Below are 19556 nucleotides of genomic sequence, written 5' to 3'. Positions count from 1 at the left end.
GTTTTATCTAGAGACAGAGTTCTGCATGCGTTCTGGGTGCTTGAGGACCCAGAGTGCTGTTTCATAGCCGTCAGGTACTAGGTTTACTTATTTTTTTAATTCATTCACAAAAAGTTGCTAAAGCCCATAAAGTCTTACCAGCCCACCACGTCTTGAACAATTTCAGCACTCATTTCTTACCCCTTTTATGCTGATTAACCAACCCTCCAGTACTATTCCTGTTTAGAAGGCAGTCCTTGAAAACTTTGCCACAGCCACTTCTGGGAAGTGTGTTCTGGAAGGAGGCGCCTGAGTCTGGTCTTTAAGGATGTCATTTCTCAGGGAGCTGCCCAGTTTGGGCTATCCTGTCCCTCCTTAATAAATGCCGTGCCCTTCAGATGCAGTGTCAGTTCCTCTGGTCCTCCACAATAGGACATCTACTAACCATGACTTTCCTAGTTATGGGCATGAGTTTGCACTGAGCCATCCACACATCCTTGGAAACTTCAATGCAAATTTTCAAGGCAGGACCCAGGGTGCAGTCCTAGCCTGCTTCAGAGCACAAGGGACGCTAAACACATTCACCAGAAATACCCTCTTGCCCGCAAAACCTAACCCCTGATGCTAGTCCAAACAGGCTCCCTCTCCAAGGATACAGAGCCTTGGACTCTGATCACGCCAAGATCTAGAGTCCATCCAGCTTATGCTGTTAATAGCTGGGGCCGTGCTACCAGACCATAGCTTATTAACAATGTATAGCTGCAGCCCCTGACTTAGTTCAGCTATAAACATTCCTCACCTGCATGATTAGCTCCTTTCTTACTGATTAGAAAGCGTCATCCTGCCACAAAGCCTACCCTTTCTGAATGAATGGCTCTTCTACAGGCAGCCAAGTTCTCTAAAACACATCTCAAACCCAAATAAAAAAGAATCTACAACAAAAACAAAATTCCACTATTTTCTTTATGGAATGAGAAAAAAAAGAGCTTCAGAAGGTTTTTAAAAGTTCAGCTCCATGCTTACTGAAAGGACTAAAAGTAGTTGTGACTACAACTGGGGACTTGGAGAGATAAGGTTGGAGAATAATTCAGTGGCCAGTAGGAGATATTAATAAGTATATATTTTTTTATCTTGAGGGATCTGGTGTAACCACTAAGGAGTTTTAAGCAAGTAAGTAGTATTGGGTTTTGACTTTACAGATATCACCCTGGAAGATGGATAATGGATTGGAAGGCAGATGGCAGGAAGACTAGTCAGTGGTCAAGGAGAATGACGGTAGTGGCTTCAACTAGGGTGGTTAGTAATACAGATGGAGGGAGGTGGACAGATTCAGGAAATACTTAAAAACACAATGGCCAGGTGCAGTGTCTCATGCCCATAATCCCATTCCTTTGGGAGGCCAAGACAGGATTGCTTGAGCCCAGCAGTTCCAGACCAGCCCAGGCAACGTAGCAAGACCCCATCTTTAAAAAAAAAAAAAAAAAAATCTAAAAATTAGTCAGGCATGGTAGTACCCACCTATAGTCTCAGCTACTTGGGAAGCTGAGGCAGAAGGATTGCTTGAGTCCAGAAGTTCGAGGTTGAATTGAGCTACGATTGTAGGCTATTGCATTCCAGCCTGGGCAACAGAAATGAGACCCAGCCTTTAAAAAATTGTAAATACGTAAATAAAAGTGTGATTGCTCCCTCACCTCCTTTAGGTCTCTGCTTTAATTTTACCTTCTAAATGATTCCTTTCTTGACCACCTATTTAAAACAGCAGCCCTGGCTGGGCGTGGTGGCTCACGCCCGTAATCCTGGCACTTTGGGAGGCTGAGGCAGGTGAATCACCTGAGGTGAGGGGTTTGAGACCAGCCTGGCCAACATGGCAGAACCCCGCCTCTACTAAAAATACAAAAATTAGCTGGGTTTATTGGCACATGCCTGCAATCCCAGCTACTCAGGAGGCTGAGGTGGAAGAATCACTTGAGCCCAGGAGGTGGAAGTTGCAGTGAGCTGAGATTGCACCACTGCACTCCAGCCTGGGTGACAGAGCGAGACTCCATCTCAAAAAATTAAATAAATAAATAAATAAATAAATAAAACAGCAGCCCCTTCCCCACACCATATACTTTCTCTGCTTAATTTTTCTCCATGGTTTTTATTGCCATCTGACATTCTGTACAACTCAATCATTAATTTGATTATTGTTTGTCTTCCCCAACTAAAGTATGCACTCTTTGAGGGCAGAGGCTTTTATATCTTTTGTTCTCTGTGGCTCCAATACTTAGAACAATCCCTGGCACACAATAGATGGTCAATAAATATTTTTAGAATGAATGAATAGGTGAAAGATGACAGAATTGACAGGACATGATAATTGGTTGAATGGGAAGGGGTAAGAGGAAGTGGTAAAGGAGCAAAGGTAGGTTCCCCGGTTTCTAGCTAGGTTAACTGAGGGGATGGCCTGCTATTCAGTGAGATAAGGAACACCAGGCAGGATGGGGAGAAGCAGGTTTGGAGGTAAAGGGTTGGAGGTGAAGGAGGTGATAATAAACTTGAGGCACTTGTGGGCCGTGTACAGAAAGATGTAGAGGCAACAGGACTTTGGCCTGAAAGAATAGATTGTGCAGCCTTTGGAGTACTTATACATTAAAAAAAAAATTGTTGTGAACCCACTTGGTTCCAGACCCTACAACAAGCATGTTGGATACACAGATGAGTAAACAGGTTGTTACCAGAAAGGGGTCCTGATCCAGGCCCCAAGAGAGGGTTTTCGGATCTCACACAAGAAAGAATTCAGGGAGAGTCCATAAAGTAAAGTGAAAGCAAGTTTATTAAGAAAGTAAAGGAATAAAAGAATGGCTACTCCATAGGCACAGCAGCCCTGAGGGCTGCTAGTTGACCATTTTTTTGGTTATTTCTTGATTATACGCTAAACAAGGAGTAGACTATTCATGAATTTTCTTGGAAAAGGTGGGCAATTCTGGGAACTGAGGGTTCCTCCCTTTTTTATACCATATAGGGTAACTTCCTGGTGTTGCCATGGCATTTGTAAACTGTCATGGCACTGATAGGAGTGTAGCAGTGAGGATGGCCTGAGGTCACTCACATGGCCATCTTGGTTTTGGTTGGTTTTAGCCAGCTTCTTTACTGCAACCTAGTTTTTATTGTTGTTGTTGTTGTTGTTTGATACTGAGTCTCGCTCTGTCACCAGGCTGAAGTGCAGTGGCGTGATCTCTGCTCACTGCAACCTCTGCCTCCCGGGTTCAAGTGATTCTCCTGCCTCATCCTCCAGAGTATCTGAGACTACAGGCACATGCCACCAGGCCCAGCTAATTTTTGTATTTTTAGTAGAGACGGGGTTTCACCATGTTGGCCAGGATGGTCTCAATCTCCTGGCCTCGTGATCCACCCGCCTCGGCCTCCCAAAGTGCAGGGATTATAGGCATGACCCACCACACCCAGCCTACTGCAACCTCTTTTATCAGCAAGTTCTTTATGACTTGTATCATGTGCTGACCTCCTATCTCATCCTGTGACTTAGAATGCCTTAACCGTCTGGGAATGCAGCCCCCTAGGTCTCAGCCTCATTTTACCCAGCTCATATTCAAGATGAAGTTGCTCTGGCAAAGGCCTCTGACAAGGTCATGCAAATGGATGACATTACATATAAAGTCACAGTTACCACACAGTTGATAACAGCCAGTGTTACTGAGGGGGCAGTAAGTAAGCACTCTCATAGACTTTGGAAGCAACTGGAAAAGGGTGGAATCTTTCTGGAATACAATTTGACAGTGTGTATCAAAAAGTTTAGAAATTTACATATCTGTGACTCAGCAGTTTTCCTTCTAGATATATAAATTTGCTAGTCATAAGCACAAGATTTGCTATTCGCCAAGAGGACAAGGGAGGGTATGACCAGCTAGTGTACTAAGCAGACACCTAGGAGCCCCATTCAATGATGCACCAGCAGGACACCCTAAGAGAGGTTATATGGGCCCCATCTAGATGCAGCTGCAGAAATGTAAGGGTCTATCTCTGGTCCCTTGCTCATGTCTAAGGCAGACTCTCACAGAAGGGCAACTGGCTCCCTGTTCTCATTATTTGTCTCTGCAAAACAAACTAATCCAAGACTTAGTAGCTTAAAACAGTTATTGTATCTCATGATACTATGGGTCAGGAATTTGAGGGGTGATCAGCTGGGTGATTCTTCTGTTCCATATGGCACCAACTAGTCACCTGATGGTACTAAGCTGATACCTGGGCCAGTTTGGAACATCCAAGATGGCTTCATTCACAAGCCTGACACCTTGGTGGGAACAGCTCTCAGGCTGTAGTCTCAGAGCCTATCCATGTGATCTCTTCAGCAGGGTAGTTGAACTTCGTGACTCAAGGCTCTTAAAAAAACCAAAACAGATGTGACCAGTCCTTTTAAATGCTAGTCCTAAAATGAGCATAGCATCACTTTGACCATACTCTAAAGGTCAAAATGTAATAGGCCAGTCATAGATCCAACCTCTCAACATGAGGAATATCAATGAATTTGCAGCCATCTGTAATCTGCCACACTGTCTGGTTCAGGATTTTCAAGGGGGCAAGGTCTGACGCATACATCCAAGTTGTTCTCCTTCTGCTCCTCTTACTGTGTGGGCCAATTTCTCTCTAGAAGTGTCTTGCAAAGTCAAAATCTCTCCACTTCCTTCTTCATAGGAAATGAGGCTTATTATAGCAAACAAAAAGGATCCCTTATGCTATCACTCTAATCCAAGGCTGTCTGGCTCCAGTGAGATGCTAAGCTGGCTCTCCCGAGAAGGCCATTTGCTGTGAAAGAGATGTAATCAGCCTGGAAACATGACTCATCCAAGGGTGTGGAGTTTCTACTGATCAGTTATCACACCGGTCACTGGCAATAACTGGCCATTCTGAAAGCAGCTCCTGCTAAGCCAGACGTGCAGACCTTGGTTATAATTCGGAATATTCTTGTGAAAGTCATTGAGACTTCCTTATTTCCCAATAGTGAAGAGACATAGCTCTTGCCAGTGTTACAGACAGTTTAAAATCTCTTAGGGCATCACGCAGTACACAAAAAGTGCCTGAGGGGTGGCCAAAAGTGAGAAGATAGCTACAAATTGGTGAGGCACCATCAAGGCAAGGAGAAGAGCGACTAGTGGCACTGGGAAACCTCGCTGAGAAAGCTGATCGGAGAGAAGGTCCCAAGAGGCTGGAAGATCCTCTCATCTCAGGCTGACATTAGGACTCCCCTTGGATTATCTTTGTATCAGTAGGGCCTCAGGAAGGTTTCTCTGAATGTGGATACCTTTCTACCTTGCAAGGCTGGCAGGTGGTTACAAAGGGCACAGGCTTTCCAAGTGCTCAAAGAGAGGACAGGTGGCTCATGCCTGTAATCCCAGCACTTTGGGAGGCCAAGGCGGGCAGATCACGAGGTCAGGAGATCGAGATCATCCTGGCTAACACAGTGAAACCCCATCTCTAATAAAACTACAAAAAACTAGCCGGGCGTGGCGGCGGGCACCTGTAGTCCCAGCTACGCGGAAGGCTGAGGGAGGAGAATGGCGTGAACCCGGGAGGCAGAGCTTGCAGTGAACCGAGATCGCGCCACTGCACTCTAGCCTGGGTGACAGGGCGAGACTCTGTCTCAATTAAAAAAAAAAGAGGGAAAGGACAGAAACTTCTGGAAAAGCATTTGGTGCAGCTGTAAAAAATTTAAAAAAAAATAAAAAATAAAAATAAAAATTCACCAAAAGGACAGTCTTCCCATCCCCTTAATTCCATTGCTAAGCCTCTGTTAAAAGAAAAACTTCAGCCAAATTAAATTTAAAGGAGTTTAATTGAGCAATGAATGATTCACGAATTGTGCAGCCTTCAGAATCACAGCAGATTCAGAGAGACTACAGTGATGCCTGGTGGTCAGAACAAATTTATAGACAAAGAAAGGGAAGTGACATACAGAAATCGGAAGTAAGGCATAAAAACAGCTGGGTTGGTTACAGCTGGGCATTTGCCTTTTTTGAACACATTTTGAACACTCAGCAGTATATGAGTGGTTGAAGTATGGCTGCTGGGACTGGCCAAGACTCAGCTATTGTTACAGGTGCATACTCCTAAATGAGATTTTTAATCTTGTCTACCTATCCAGTTTGGTTACAGTTCATCCACAAGGACTCAAATATAGAAGCATGGAGTCCTTCTCAGACCATGTTTAGTTTGCTTTAATACCTCATAACTGTTCATTGCAGCTCTAGGTCAGGTTGAGAGGTTGGAAACTTCCAGAATGGTGAAGTAATAACCTTCCCAAAATCCACTCCTAAGAATACCTGGCCAAAATAATAATAATAATAATAATAATAATCAACTTTTTAAAAACTCTGCAATTAGCCAAAGGCTTGCAAAAAATCCAAGGAACATTTATGCAAGAAAAACTGCTGAATCTTGGTAAGAATAGCAAAATGTTGTAACATGATAACTTGCACTATTCCTGTACTCCTCACTCCCACTCTGCAGAAACCTTGAAAACAGCAGCTCTGCAATTATGGAAGCTATGAATATGAGCAGCCTTACTGCCACCGGAGGTATAACCTGGGTTTAGAGCTCCCCCAAAAGCATATCTCCTTAGATTTGTCACTATTTTACCTGTCTTTCAGCTCCCTGGAAAAGCTCCATTCACAGGATGTTATTGCAATTATTTGATCTGATTCACAACTCATTGCTTGGGATCTGGGGAGTAGAACTTATCCCTAGGGTGTTTGTCAAAAACAACCAATAGCAATGATTTAACATGTGGCTGCCTGAGGCTGCAATACCAGTTGGGGCAAATGGGAGCCTGGCAAAACATTTAAAAGGAAGATCTTGGGAAGGGGATATTCACAGGGGGCTTTGAAAAGCTCCAGCATATCACAGGGGATCTGGAAGGCCATACACATGGCAGAGCTGTGTGTGCTCAGGAAAAACCTAAGTGGAACCTAACTTCTCACCTCTGGCTGACCTTGCAAGCAGGAAGTCATACCAGAGCATTGAAAGTGTGCGCCAACACATAGCTAACAGTACCCCTTGGCTAAGGTTAGAGACTTATTAGTTCAAAGAACTTAAGAAAACCTCTGTTCAATTATTAGCTGACCACTAAGTTAACTGAGTAGGACTTCAATCATAATAGGAAATACTTATTTACAGAATTTGTCCAGGAAAGTTACTAAACAAACAGTAAAAACAACAAAACAGCAACAACAAACCCTGGATACAGAGGGTACAGGTTCAGCATCCATAATATAAAAATCTGAAATTTGAAATGTTCCAAAATTTGAAAGTTGAGCACTGACATGATGCCATGAGTGGAAAATTCCACAGCTGACCTCATATGACAGGTCTCAGTCAGAACTTTGTTTCATGCACGAAATTATTAAAAGTATTATAAACAATTACTTTCAGGCTCTGTGCATAAAGTATGTAGGGGAGCAAACATAATTTCTTTTCCTTTCTTTTTTAAGTTCTTAATTGAGACACCCTCCTGAAAACAAAAGTAAGATTAACAGAAGAAAAACAAGTAGAAGTTTAGTAATGCATGCTGTACCCATTGCAGGGAAAGCCCTCAGTTCAAAAGTATTTCCCTCTCAAGGCAGTGGTACTGGGGCCTTGCTTAAATAGTATTGTTAACAAGAGAGGGGTCCTGATCCAGACCCCAAGAGAGGATTGTTGGATCTTGGGCAAGAGAAAGTTCAGGGCGAGTCCACAGTACAAAGCAAAAGCAAGTTTATTAAGAAAGTAGAGGAATAAAAGAATGGCTACTCCATAGACAACGCAGCCACAAGGACTGCTAGTTACCCATTTTTATGGTTATTTATTGATGATATGCTAAACAAGGGGTAGATTATTCATGCCTCCCCTTTTTAGACCATATAGGGGAACTTCCTGTTGTTGCCATGGCATTTGTAAACTGTTATGACACTGGTGGGAGTGTAGCAGTGAAGACAACCAGAAGTCACTCTTCATGGCCATCTTGGTTTTGGTGGATTTTAGCCGGATTCCTTACTGCAAACTGTTTTATCAACAAGGTCTTTATGACTTGTATCTTATTCTGACCTATTTCATCCCGTGACTTAGAATGCCTTAACCATCTGGAAATGCATCCCAGTAGGTCTCAGCCTCATTTTGCCCAGCCCCTATCCAAGATTGATTTGGTCTGTTTCAAATGCCTCTGACATTTCCCCTCACCCCTTCTTTTAAAAGACAACCCTAATTTCAAGGTTTGCAGAGAAATGAAGATCTATCTTCTGTAACTTCTTCAGGCAGAATAGGGGCAATGATGTTCATGCCTAACTATTAGAGTCTCTTGTATTTGGGGTAGAGAACAGCTCAGTCAGAAAGCATTGGTATGATGAGGGCCATTCATAACTTTTGAGTTCCAACAAAAGGTGATATCTGGAATATTAATAAGTGTTCAATTTAAGAAAACATTGAGTAACCTCATCCTCATTCCTATACAAAGAGTACAACAGCAATATATTACACAAGAGTAAGGCAAAATAAGTAAAATTATCCCAAGTAAACTAAATTAGAAGGCTTTCCATGAACTGGGCAGCTGTTGGAACCAAGCTGATATGGGGTTGCTAGATGATTTCAATATGTGCCTAGAATTAGAATATTGATCCAGATTTTTACATTACCCATGCCTCTTGTTTCTTCTGAGCAGCAGCCAGAGATCATTGGTTGGTTCACAGGAATAAGCAGGATCAGTCTTAATTGCAGGAAATAAACTGATAAACAACTAATGAGACTAGAATTTAATAACAAGTGTACCATAGTTCTTGAAACATAATTTTTCTCTCTGCAGTTTCCCATTTTTATTAAGATAAATCATGGTAAGACTGATTTGTTTTATTTTACTTGGCCTGATTATTTGTATAAAGTGCAGCAAGAATAATTATTTTTCACATAAGCTGTCTTTAAATTGCCATTGATGGAACTCTGTTCCATAAAAGGAATCTTAGATAAGACTTTTTTAGAGCTGAGCCCTGCCATGGGTTTGTACCCTCAAATACCTGTAAGTTGAATAAATTCCTCTCCTCTTGAGGTTTCAAGAGAACTTAGCTCTCCAGGCCTGATAGAAAGTGACATTCTTTACTTACGACATGTCAGGAACCCTGTACAGGGACTGTGTAGACAAGTTATGAAGCCAGTTTTCCCAAGGGACTTTTATTGGCCCTGTAAGTCAAATTTAATTCCTTAAAGGAAAACACACCATTCCAGTCAAAGCCTTGGTAAAATAACTAGTTTTTCCAATTGTGTCCTGTTACAAAAGAAAACAGATTCTTATTGCAAATAACTTATGCAAATAACTATATTGCCATAAATTAAGATTATTCACATGTAGTTTCCAAATTCTGGAGAAACAAGGTAGAGAGCAACAAATACGCTCCAAATTGGGTTCATAGGAGTATACTTTACCTAATTAATAAAAGCCGTAAATAGCTTAAAATTTGTTTTCTTGACTTGGAAAAACAAAACAAGGCATCAGCAACGTTTTAAGCAAAAAGTTAAAAAGATTACTTTAGACTTCTTTTAGTTTACTCCATGCAGTTAATTTCTCTTCTGTTTGATATTCATGAACATTTCAGTTCTCCATGAGAGTTCTGAAAGTTGTTTCTTCTATTCTAATGTCACAATTTCCAAAGTTATCAGAAACCTGCATTTATAGCTGACTATAAACCACCTTTTGAAGAGGATTAAAACAAGACAACAATTGTTTGTGGATGACAAAGTGTTTTGGGACAACAACAGCCAAAAACATGATTGAAAAAGAAGTTTGGTTACCTCTGTGGCATACAATGATTTTATGTAACAATTATAATTATTAATAACCTACAATAAGTTTTATTATATTTGTCAGTGCTTCTTGTATGATTTTACTATACCAAGCAAGGCAAATTTTACCTTTGCATTAGTGTACTGTTAAACCCAATTCTTAATAAAACCTTATACATAAATCTGTCCAATCTTAATCCATTTGACCATAAGATAAGATTTTCATAAATCTTGTATAACCCTTTACAAATTTTTATTAAGAGCAGATTATAAGCAGATTTTTGCTTTAAGAAAAACTTGTTGTTCTTTTATTCCACTGTTCAATTTATGGAAAAACTGAATGATACCCCTTTAACTTCAGCCAATATGTTCACACACAGAATCTCTTTTACAACTAATTTTTCACAAACCTTCCACAACTTGCTTAGATCTTCAGCTTTACCTTATCTAACTTAAAACAATCCTTTAACACTTTAGGCATAAAAAATCCACATTCCTATGACTTCTTATAATCTTTTACCAAAAACACATTTCACTTTCTTTACACACCTTGCACATAAAACTGTTTTTTAGTCTCAAATACATGTTACACTGTTAACTCTTAGCAACTCTTACTTCTGGTGAAAAGCCTGGTTAGTAAGCCATTTTAATTATGTACTAGTGTGGAGCCTAGGACCCAGACAGAAGTGCAGATAAGTCCTTACTCTTTTCAACATCTAACTTCACATGTCCCAAGCCTTACCTAGCTGTAAAGCAGGCAAGTTGTACAGTTAAGCATCACAGTAGTATTCTATGAAGCATTTAGGAGGCCTAATCACCTTTAAATTTTACATTTCTTGCATAAATTCCCTGTTATGGGAATTTCGTGACCTACACAGACTATCTACGACATACTTTGACTTTGTGACTTATCCTAAACATCCCTTTTTTTAAACAACCAGTTATTTCAGTTTAGGACAAGAATTTACCATATAAGATCCTTTCTTATATGAAGTCTCTTTTCTTTATAAACTTCTTTGCATAGCTATGGGGTATGGCTAATTCCACATGTCTCCAGGCCTTATCTAGAATCTAGTGCTTCAAAGTAGGTAGACTGAACAATTTTTAAAAGTCAAAGAAGCAGTTTATGACCTTAAAGCATTTAGTAAACTTAATATCTGACCTGCATAATTTAGACCAGATGTTTACATTTTGGAGGATATTTTTATTTTACCAATAATTTAAAAAACCATCTCTATTTTCCAAAGAGTATTAAAGTCACATGAAGTAAAAGGCATTACACTTTCTACTTTTTTGACAAAATATTTGATTTAAGCACTTATTTTTAAGCCAATTAATCAAAGCTCTTTCATATATAATCACACACACAACACATATAAATACACAGACAGACAGAAGATAAAGGACTCATTCTCTAAGCCAGGAATTGGACCCTGAACCCAGGCCACCATTGTGAAAGGAGAAAGCACAGCCACATGGTTACAAGGTCAAGCTCCCAAGGACATACTAGACAAGAAGGAAACCTCATCCAGTTTTTTTCAGGGACCTGCAGCAAAGTTTGTAGCTGACCAGTTTGTTGGGCCATTTTGAAAAGCCCTATCCTAAGGTACCCCTCTTTATGACAGAACTATCCTAAGGTACCCCTCTTTATGACAGAACAATACAGAAAAACACACAAAGCGCACCAGATTCACTACAGCTTAACACTAGTCTCTCAAATCCTTTTTCCATTCATCATAACTTTACAGAGGAGATAAATGTGATTTTTACCATTAATTCAACTGGTTAGCATAGAAAGAGAGAGAGAAAGAGAAAGAAAGCATTGCCTGAGGCAGGGTGGGGAAGGCGAAGAGCTCAGGGAGACCAGAGAAAGATCCACCCATTGCTCAAATGTTCAGGCAGCTGCTTGTTGGTCATGAAGGGATCTTTTCCAGCAGTTTCATCAGCTCTTAGGTTTTCCCTTTTAGGGAGGAAGACACTCCCCATGTCCCATGATCCTGTACATGCCTAATCCTGTCACCCACAGCCATCAGCAATGAGTGCAAGGTAGATTAATCCAAAGAGAACAGCAGTTAGCATCCCATAGTGCCAAACCCATCCTTAGCCAAAAGAGACTTTACCAAGAGGGGCCTCTAACCCACTTTGTCTTAGGAGAGACTCTAACTCCCCAAAGTTGAGCCTCTAACTCAATCCCATTCTTTACCCAGGTATATGCACCCCACTTACCCAAAGTCAGCCAAAATTGGTGCGAGCAGATGATTTTTAGTTGGGATTAGGGGTCTCTTCAGTATCATCCCTTCATGGTTGCCAGAAAGATGTTACAGGAAAGTGGTCCTGATGCAGACCTCAAGAGGGGGTTCCTGGATCTTGGGCAAGAAAAAATTCAGGGCGAGTCCACAGTGCAAAGCAAAAACAAGTTTGTTAAGAAAGTAGAGGAATAAAGGAATGGCTACTCCATAGATGGAGCAGCCACAAGGGCTGCTGGTTATCTGTTTTTATGGTTATTTCTTGATGATATGTTAAACAAGGCTTGATTATTCATGCCTCCCCTTTTTAGACCATATAGGGGAACTTCCTGTCATTGCCATGGAATTTGTAAACTGTCATGGCACTGTTGAGAGTGTAGCAGTAAGAATGACCAAAGGTCACTCTTCATGGCTGTCTTGGTTTTAGTAGGTTTTAGTCGGCTTCTTTACTGCAACCTATTTTATCAACAAGGTCTTTATGACCTGTATCTTGTGCTGAACTTCTATTTCATCTTGTGACTTAGAATGACTTAATCATCTGGGAATGCAGCCCAGTAGGTCCCAGCCTCATTTTACCCAGCCCTTATTCAAGATGGAGTTGCTCAGGTTCAATGCCTCTGACAGTATTTTCACAAAGACCCATAAATCTTATATAGTAACAAGACAAAGAAGGCTTCCAAAAGGCAGGAAAATGTGGAAAGGTAAATTTATGAGAAGAGTAAAGTCTGCTCTAGATGATCTAGCAGCACTGTTTCCGACTTCTGTTTCTCAGTTTATAAGCAAGCATTATAAAGGGGCCCATCTTTAGGTGGGAAAGGCAGAGAGCAGGGTCAGAGTGTGCCCCTGTGTTTAAACCTTTTATAAGACTTAACTAAAATCCCCAGTACTTTAGAGAGGAATATTTTTGTTTCCTTCAGCTGTATATGAAACACAAATGAATTTAATATTTAGACTTGGGTCCCATCCCCAATATATCTCATTGTATATATGCAAATAATCCAAAATAAATCCAAAATCCGAAACACCTTTGTTCTTAAGCATTTTGAATAAGGGTTATGTGACTTGGTCTGATTTCCAGAGTTACTACATTACATTATTTTAAATGTCCAGTTTTGAATTACTAGGTAAGGGGTTTCTTTTTGGGTTGATGAAAGTGTTCTGGAATTAGTGGTGATGCTTCCAGAACCTTGTGAATGTGCTAAAATCCACTGAATTATATGAACATTTTAAAAGGGTCAATATTATAAGACATATTTCAATTAAAAAATTTTAAAGAAAAAAAGTCCAGTTTTTAACAAAAAAACTTATGAGATGCACAGAGAAATCAGAAAAAGACGTACACAGGAAAAGACGAGTCAATAGAAATTGAGGAAATCCAGATACTGGACTCATTATACAGATACTTTTAATCATCCAATATGAATATTTTCAAAGAATTAAAGGAAATCATGTCTAAAGAGTTAAAGGACTGCATAATAATAGTATCTACTCAGCAAAAACCTTATAAGCCAGAAGAGACTTGGGGCCTATTTTCAGCATTCTCAAAGAAAAGAAATTCCAAACAAGAATTTCATATCCCACCAAACTAATCTTCATAAGCAAAGGAGAAATAAAATCTTTTCCAGACACGAAAATGCTAAGGGACTTCTTTACCACTATACTAGCCTTACAAGAGATCCTGAAGGGAGTTATATACATTGAAACCACCTGGCCAACATGGTGAAACCCCATCTCTACTAAAAATACAAATATTAGCCAGGTGTAGTGGTACACGCCTGTAATCCCAGCTACTTGGGAGGCTGAGGCAGGAGAATTGCTTGAACCCAGGAGGTGGACGTTGCAGTGAGTCAACATTGCACCACTGCACTCCGGCCTGGGTGACAGAGTGAGACTCCATCTCAAAAAATAAAAAAAAATAAAATAAATAAAATAAACCAAAGAACGATACCTACTGCCAGAAATACATACTTAAGTACATAGACTACAGACCCAATGGAGCAAAAACACAATAGAAATTACAAAGCAAAAAGCTAACAACTTCACTATAGGATCAAAACCTCACACATAAATATTAGCCTTGAATGTAAAAGGCATAGAGTCGCAAGTTGGATTAAAAAAACAAGACCCTTCCTTCCATGTGTTGTGTTTAAGAGACCCATCTCACACATAATGGTGCCCAACGGCTCAAAGTAAAGGATTGAGGAAAGATCTGCCATGCAAATGGAAAACAAAACAAAACAAAACAAAAAGCAGGGGGTCACTCTTCTTATAACAGATAAAACAGTTAAAACCAACAACAGGAATAAAGGACAAAGAAGGGCATTACATAATGATAATCCAATTCAACAAGAAGAGTTCATTATTCTAAATATATATGCACCCAACATTGAAGCACCCAGATTATTGAAACAAGTATTTCTAGATCTACAAAAAGATTTTAGACTGCCACACAATAATAGCGGGGGGCTTCAACAACCCACTAACAGCATTAGACAGGTCATCAAGGCAAAAAACTAACACAGAAATCCTGGACTTAAACTCAACACGTCACCAATTGGACCTATTAGATATATGCAGAATACTCTACTCATCAACCACAGAATATACATTTTTCTCATCTATATATGGAACATACTCCAAGATTGATCAGATGCTCATTCATAAAGCAAGTATCAATAAATTTTTAAAACTCGAAATTATACCAACCATACTCTCAGACTACAGTGGAATAAAAATAGAAATCAATACCAAGAAGACTCTTCAAAACCACATAATTACATGGAAATTTAATGACTTGCTCCTGAATGACTTTTGGGTAAACAACAAAATCAAGACAGAAATAAAATTATTTGAAATAAATGAAAACAGAGATGCGACATATCAAAATCTCTGGCATGCAGCAAAAGCAGTGTTAAGAGGAAAGTTTATAACACTGAATGTCTACCTCAAAAAGTTATAAAGATCTCAAATTAGCAATCTAACATCACACCCAGAGGAACTAGAAAAATAAGAGCAAATGAACCTCAGATCTAGCAGAAGAAAAGAAATAACTAAAATCAGAGCATAACTGAAAAAAATTGAGTCCCAAAAATCCATACAAAGAATCAACAAAACCAAAAGTTGATTATTTGAAAGGATGAACAAGATTAATAATCTGCTAGCTAGGTTAACAGAAAAGATCCAAATAAGCACAATCAGAAATGACAAAGATGACATTATAACTGATTCCACAGAGATACAAAAGATCCTAAGAGACTATTATGAACACCTCTACACACACAGACTAGAAAATCTGAAGGAAATGGATAAATTCCTGGAAACACACAATCTCCTAAAACTGAATCAGGAAGAAATTGAAATACTGAGCAGACCCATATCGAGTTCTGAAATTGAATCAGCAATTTAAAAACTACCAACCAAAAAATGTCCCAGACTGGGTGGATTCATAGGCAAATTCTACCAGACATACAAACAAGAGCTGGTACCAATTCTGCTGACACTGTTTTAAAAAATCAAGGAGGAGAGACTCCTCCCTAACTCATTCTGTGAAGCCAGCATCAGTTTTGATAACAAAACCTGGCAAAGACACAACATAAAAGGAAAACTACAGGCCAAGATCCTTGATGAATATAGATGCAAAAATCCTCAAATGCCAATCATTAAATGCAAATCAATAAATGTGATTCACCACATAGACAGAATTAAAAACAAAAACCATATGATCATCTCAATAAATACAGAAAAAACTTTCAATAAAATCCAACATCCATTCATAATAAAAATCCTCAACAAACTAGGCATCAAAGGAACATATCTATGACAAACCTACAGCAAACATCATACTGAATGGGCAAAAGCTAAAACCATTTCTCTTGAGAAGGGGAACAAGACAAGGATACCTACTCTCACTACTCCTGTTCAAGATAGTACTAGAAGTCCAAGCCACAGCAATCAAGCAAGAGAAAGAAATAAAAGGCATCCAAATAGGAAAAGTTAAACTATCTCTCTTCGTGGATGATAGGATTCTATACCTTGAAAACCCTAAACATTCCACCGAAAGGCTCCTGGAACTAATACATGACTTCAGCAAAGTTTCAGGCTACAAAATCAGTGTACAAAATCAAATACATAATTTCTACACACCAACAACAATATTCAAGCTGAGAGCCAAATCAGAACACAATTCCATTTATAATAGCCACACCAAAAACAAAACACCAACAAAAAAATCCTAGGAATACATATAACCGAGAAGATGAAAGATCTCTACAAGGAGGACTACAAAACACTGCAAAAAAGAAATCATAGATGGCACAAACAAATGGGTAAATACTCCATGCTCATGGATTAGAAGAATCTATGTTATTTAAATGGCCATACTTTCCAAAGCAATCTACAGACTCAGTGCTATTCCTATCAAACTGCCAACTTCATTTTTCACAGATTTAGAAAAAACTATTCTAAAATTCGTATGGAGCCATAAAAGAGCCCAAGTAGCCAAAACAATCCAAAGCAAAAAGAACAAAGCCAGAAGCATCACATTACCCAACTTCAAATCATACTATAAGGCTACGGTCATGAAAACTACATGATACTGGCTCAAAACCAAACACATACACCAATGAAACAGAATAGAGAACCCAGAAATAAAGCTACACACCTGCGGCCATCTAATCTTCTACAAAGTTGGCAAAAATAAGCAATGGGGAAAAGACTTTCTATTCAATAAATCTTGCTGGGATAACTTGATAGCCATATGTAGAGAAATGAAACTGGACCCCCACATTTCACCTTATAAAAAAATAACCCAAGAGGCATTAAAGTAAATGTAAGACCCCAAACTTTAAGAATCTTAGAAGAAAACCTAGGAAACACCATTTTGGACATGGACTCTGGGAAATAATGTATGACTAAGTCTTCAAAAGCAATTCCAATAAAAACAAAAAGTGACAAGTGTGACCTAATTAAAGAGTTTCTTCATAGAAAAAGAAACTATCAACAGAGTGAACAGACAACCCACAGAATGAGAGAAAATATTTGCAAACTATGCATCCAACAAAGGTCTAATTTCCAGAATTTATAAGGAACTTAAATAATTGAATGAACAAACAAAAAACATTGAAAAGTGGGCAAAAGACATGAACAGACACTTCTCAAAAGGAGACATACAAACAATATATGAAAAAATGTTCAACATCACTAATCATCAGAGAGGTGCAAATCAAAAGCACAATGAGTTTTAATAAAAGGAAGAACTTTACCTAGGAAGACTAGCCCACAATAGAATAAGTCACATTTTAAAGTGGTGTGCTGCTTTTCACTTAAATACTTCAATCCAAGATAGAGGGCCATTTATCACAATGTTGAATGTGATTTTCTTCTCTACTGGGTAGGGGATTTTTTAGAAGACCTCTTGTATTAGTCAGGATTCTCTAAAGGGACAGAACTAATAGGATATAGGTGTATATATGAAGGGGAATTTATTAAGGTGTATTGACTCATACAATCACAAGGTGTAAGTCCCACAATAGGCCATTTGCAAGCTGAGCAGGGAAGGGAATCCATCCCAAAACCTCAGATGTCAGGAAGCCGACAGTGCAGCCTTCAGACCATGGCCAAAGGCCCAAGAACCCCTGACAAACCACTGGTGTAAGTCCAAGAGTCCAAAAACTGAAGAATTTGGAGTCTAATGTTCATGGGAAGGAAGTATTCAGCACGGGAGAAAGATGTAGGCTGGAAGACTCAGCAAATCAAGTCCTCCCACATCCTTCTGCCTGCTTTATTCTAGCCTCCCTGGCAGCTGATTAGATGGTGCCCACCCAGACTGAGGGTGGGTCTGCCTCTCCCATCCACTGACTCAAATGTTAATCTCCTTTTGTAACACCCTCACAGACACAACCAGGAACAATACCTTGCATCCTTCAATCCAGTCAAGTTGACACTCAATCTTAACCATCACAACTCTGTTTTCAAGTTGACTTATAACTTGACATCCTCCACCACCACCATTTTTTTTACAGAAAAAATATGAAGTAGTATGGAATTATGATATATACACATTAAAAAGATAAAAATTTTAAAAAACAGAGATCAGAAACCACATGGAAGACTTAGGAGAGTAGCAACAATTAAAATTAAAAATTTGAGCTTATGGAAGTTCAAAGAAGAAAATTCAACTCCCAACCACTGGAGATGTTGATTTAGTACATCTGGAGTGGAACCGGGTAATATATTCTTTTTTTAAGCCTGTTATCTAATTCTGGTTAGAGATCGACTGTCTCAGACTGTCTCTCCCAGCCCTTGGTCATCTCCTCCATGATTTTGTCAGGGGCTAAACGTTACCCAATTTAAGGTAAGCTTAAGAGTATTCCTGTTACAGATAGAAGAAAAAAGTTCATGGGCAGCAGTTCCCAGAAGGTGGGTATGAAATGCCTAGCTCCCTTCCTAATGGAGAAAAGCAAATCTCACCATTCATTATTCACAGGGACTGCTTTGTAGTTCCATAAAGCAAAGTTGTTTTATCCTGCCTAACTTGGGAGGCATTCTCTTTGGTTCACTCTAATGGAAAATGGAAGAGAAAATGGTTTATCGACTATTCTTGCTGAGAGAAGCCTCTAAGTGACCCAAAACAAAAATCAACTAACCAATCCCAAGGCTTCCTACACATTGACTGGAAATCTACCCCCACAAGTTGACGTGGGAGGGAAACACCCAAGTTTCCAGAAAATCCCATTTATCCATAAGACCCTTCTCCTGGTTATTTCAGCCTCCCTAGGGATAGACACTAAGGTGTTATAGCTCTGGTCCATTGCACAAAGAGTTTTCCAGGGCCTGGAAGATGTTCATGGTGGCATCAACTGGCCACCTCAGTCATAAATGGTCCTGGAAATCCGACTTGGATCAGTACTGCCTTCTGATCAAAACTCAGATGATCAGATATCCAAGGTCCCTAATAACTACTGGATTCTCGGATTCCAGTGTGTGAGCATGAGACGATGAAGGCAAATGGGTAGAACCTGGCACACACACATCCCAAGCACTGTCACGAAAGGAGGATTCACACATACCAACATAAAGTCTCAGACTAAAGCCAAGAAATAGCACCTGATGTTCTTTTCAACTAAGACCCCTGCTTAATTCCAAACATATTCTTCAGGCTGGATGTCAGGCAGCTGAAGGGTGATCAGTCTTCTGCTGGAATTAAAGCCTGCTGTGATGTTAATGAAGAACCACCAGTGGGTTTGCTGGAAGGTAATTTAGATCTACATAATTATGACTTAATCCCTCACCCGGTGACATCAGAAAGGTCCTTACCCAAGTGCAAGCTGCATGATTTCATGCCACAAAGAGTACAGCTGTGTGACTCCTGTTCCCTTTTGTGAGTAGTGCTCACATCAGTCATGATAGCTTTATTAAATGGTGTAACCCGACCCAATTCTTGCACACGGAGTACTATTTCCTAATCAAAACTGCAAAATGTGGCTGAGCAAGCTGTGAAAAGAAAGCTAGGTCTGCATCTTAAATAGCAGATTA

The 19556-nt window shown here is 39.6% G+C and overlaps 1 long non-coding RNA gene across 1 annotated transcript; it reads right to left on the bottom strand.

Annotated features, from left to right (window-relative positions):
• Positions 1-9588: 9588 nt before the first annotated feature.
• On the bottom strand, positions 9589-19214 carry LOC126949717 (uncharacterized). Its single transcript, XR_007723898.1, has 3 exons — positions 19128-19214; positions 12004-12143; positions 9589-9658 (listed from the first exon to the last, which is right to left on the bottom strand). It is a non-coding gene; the product is annotated as an uncharacterized LOC126949717 (long non-coding RNA).
• Between the last annotated feature and the right edge of the window lie 342 nt (positions 19215-19556).

Source organism: Macaca thibetana, chromosome 3, assembly GCF_024542745.1.
Source record: "Macaca thibetana thibetana isolate TM-01 chromosome 3, ASM2454274v1, whole genome shotgun sequence".
Lineage (NCBI taxonomy): Eukaryota > Metazoa > Chordata > Mammalia > Primates > Cercopithecidae > Macaca > Macaca thibetana.
The sequence above is the reverse complement of the archived record's forward strand: the minus strand, read 5'-3'. Positions and strand labels throughout refer to the sequence as shown.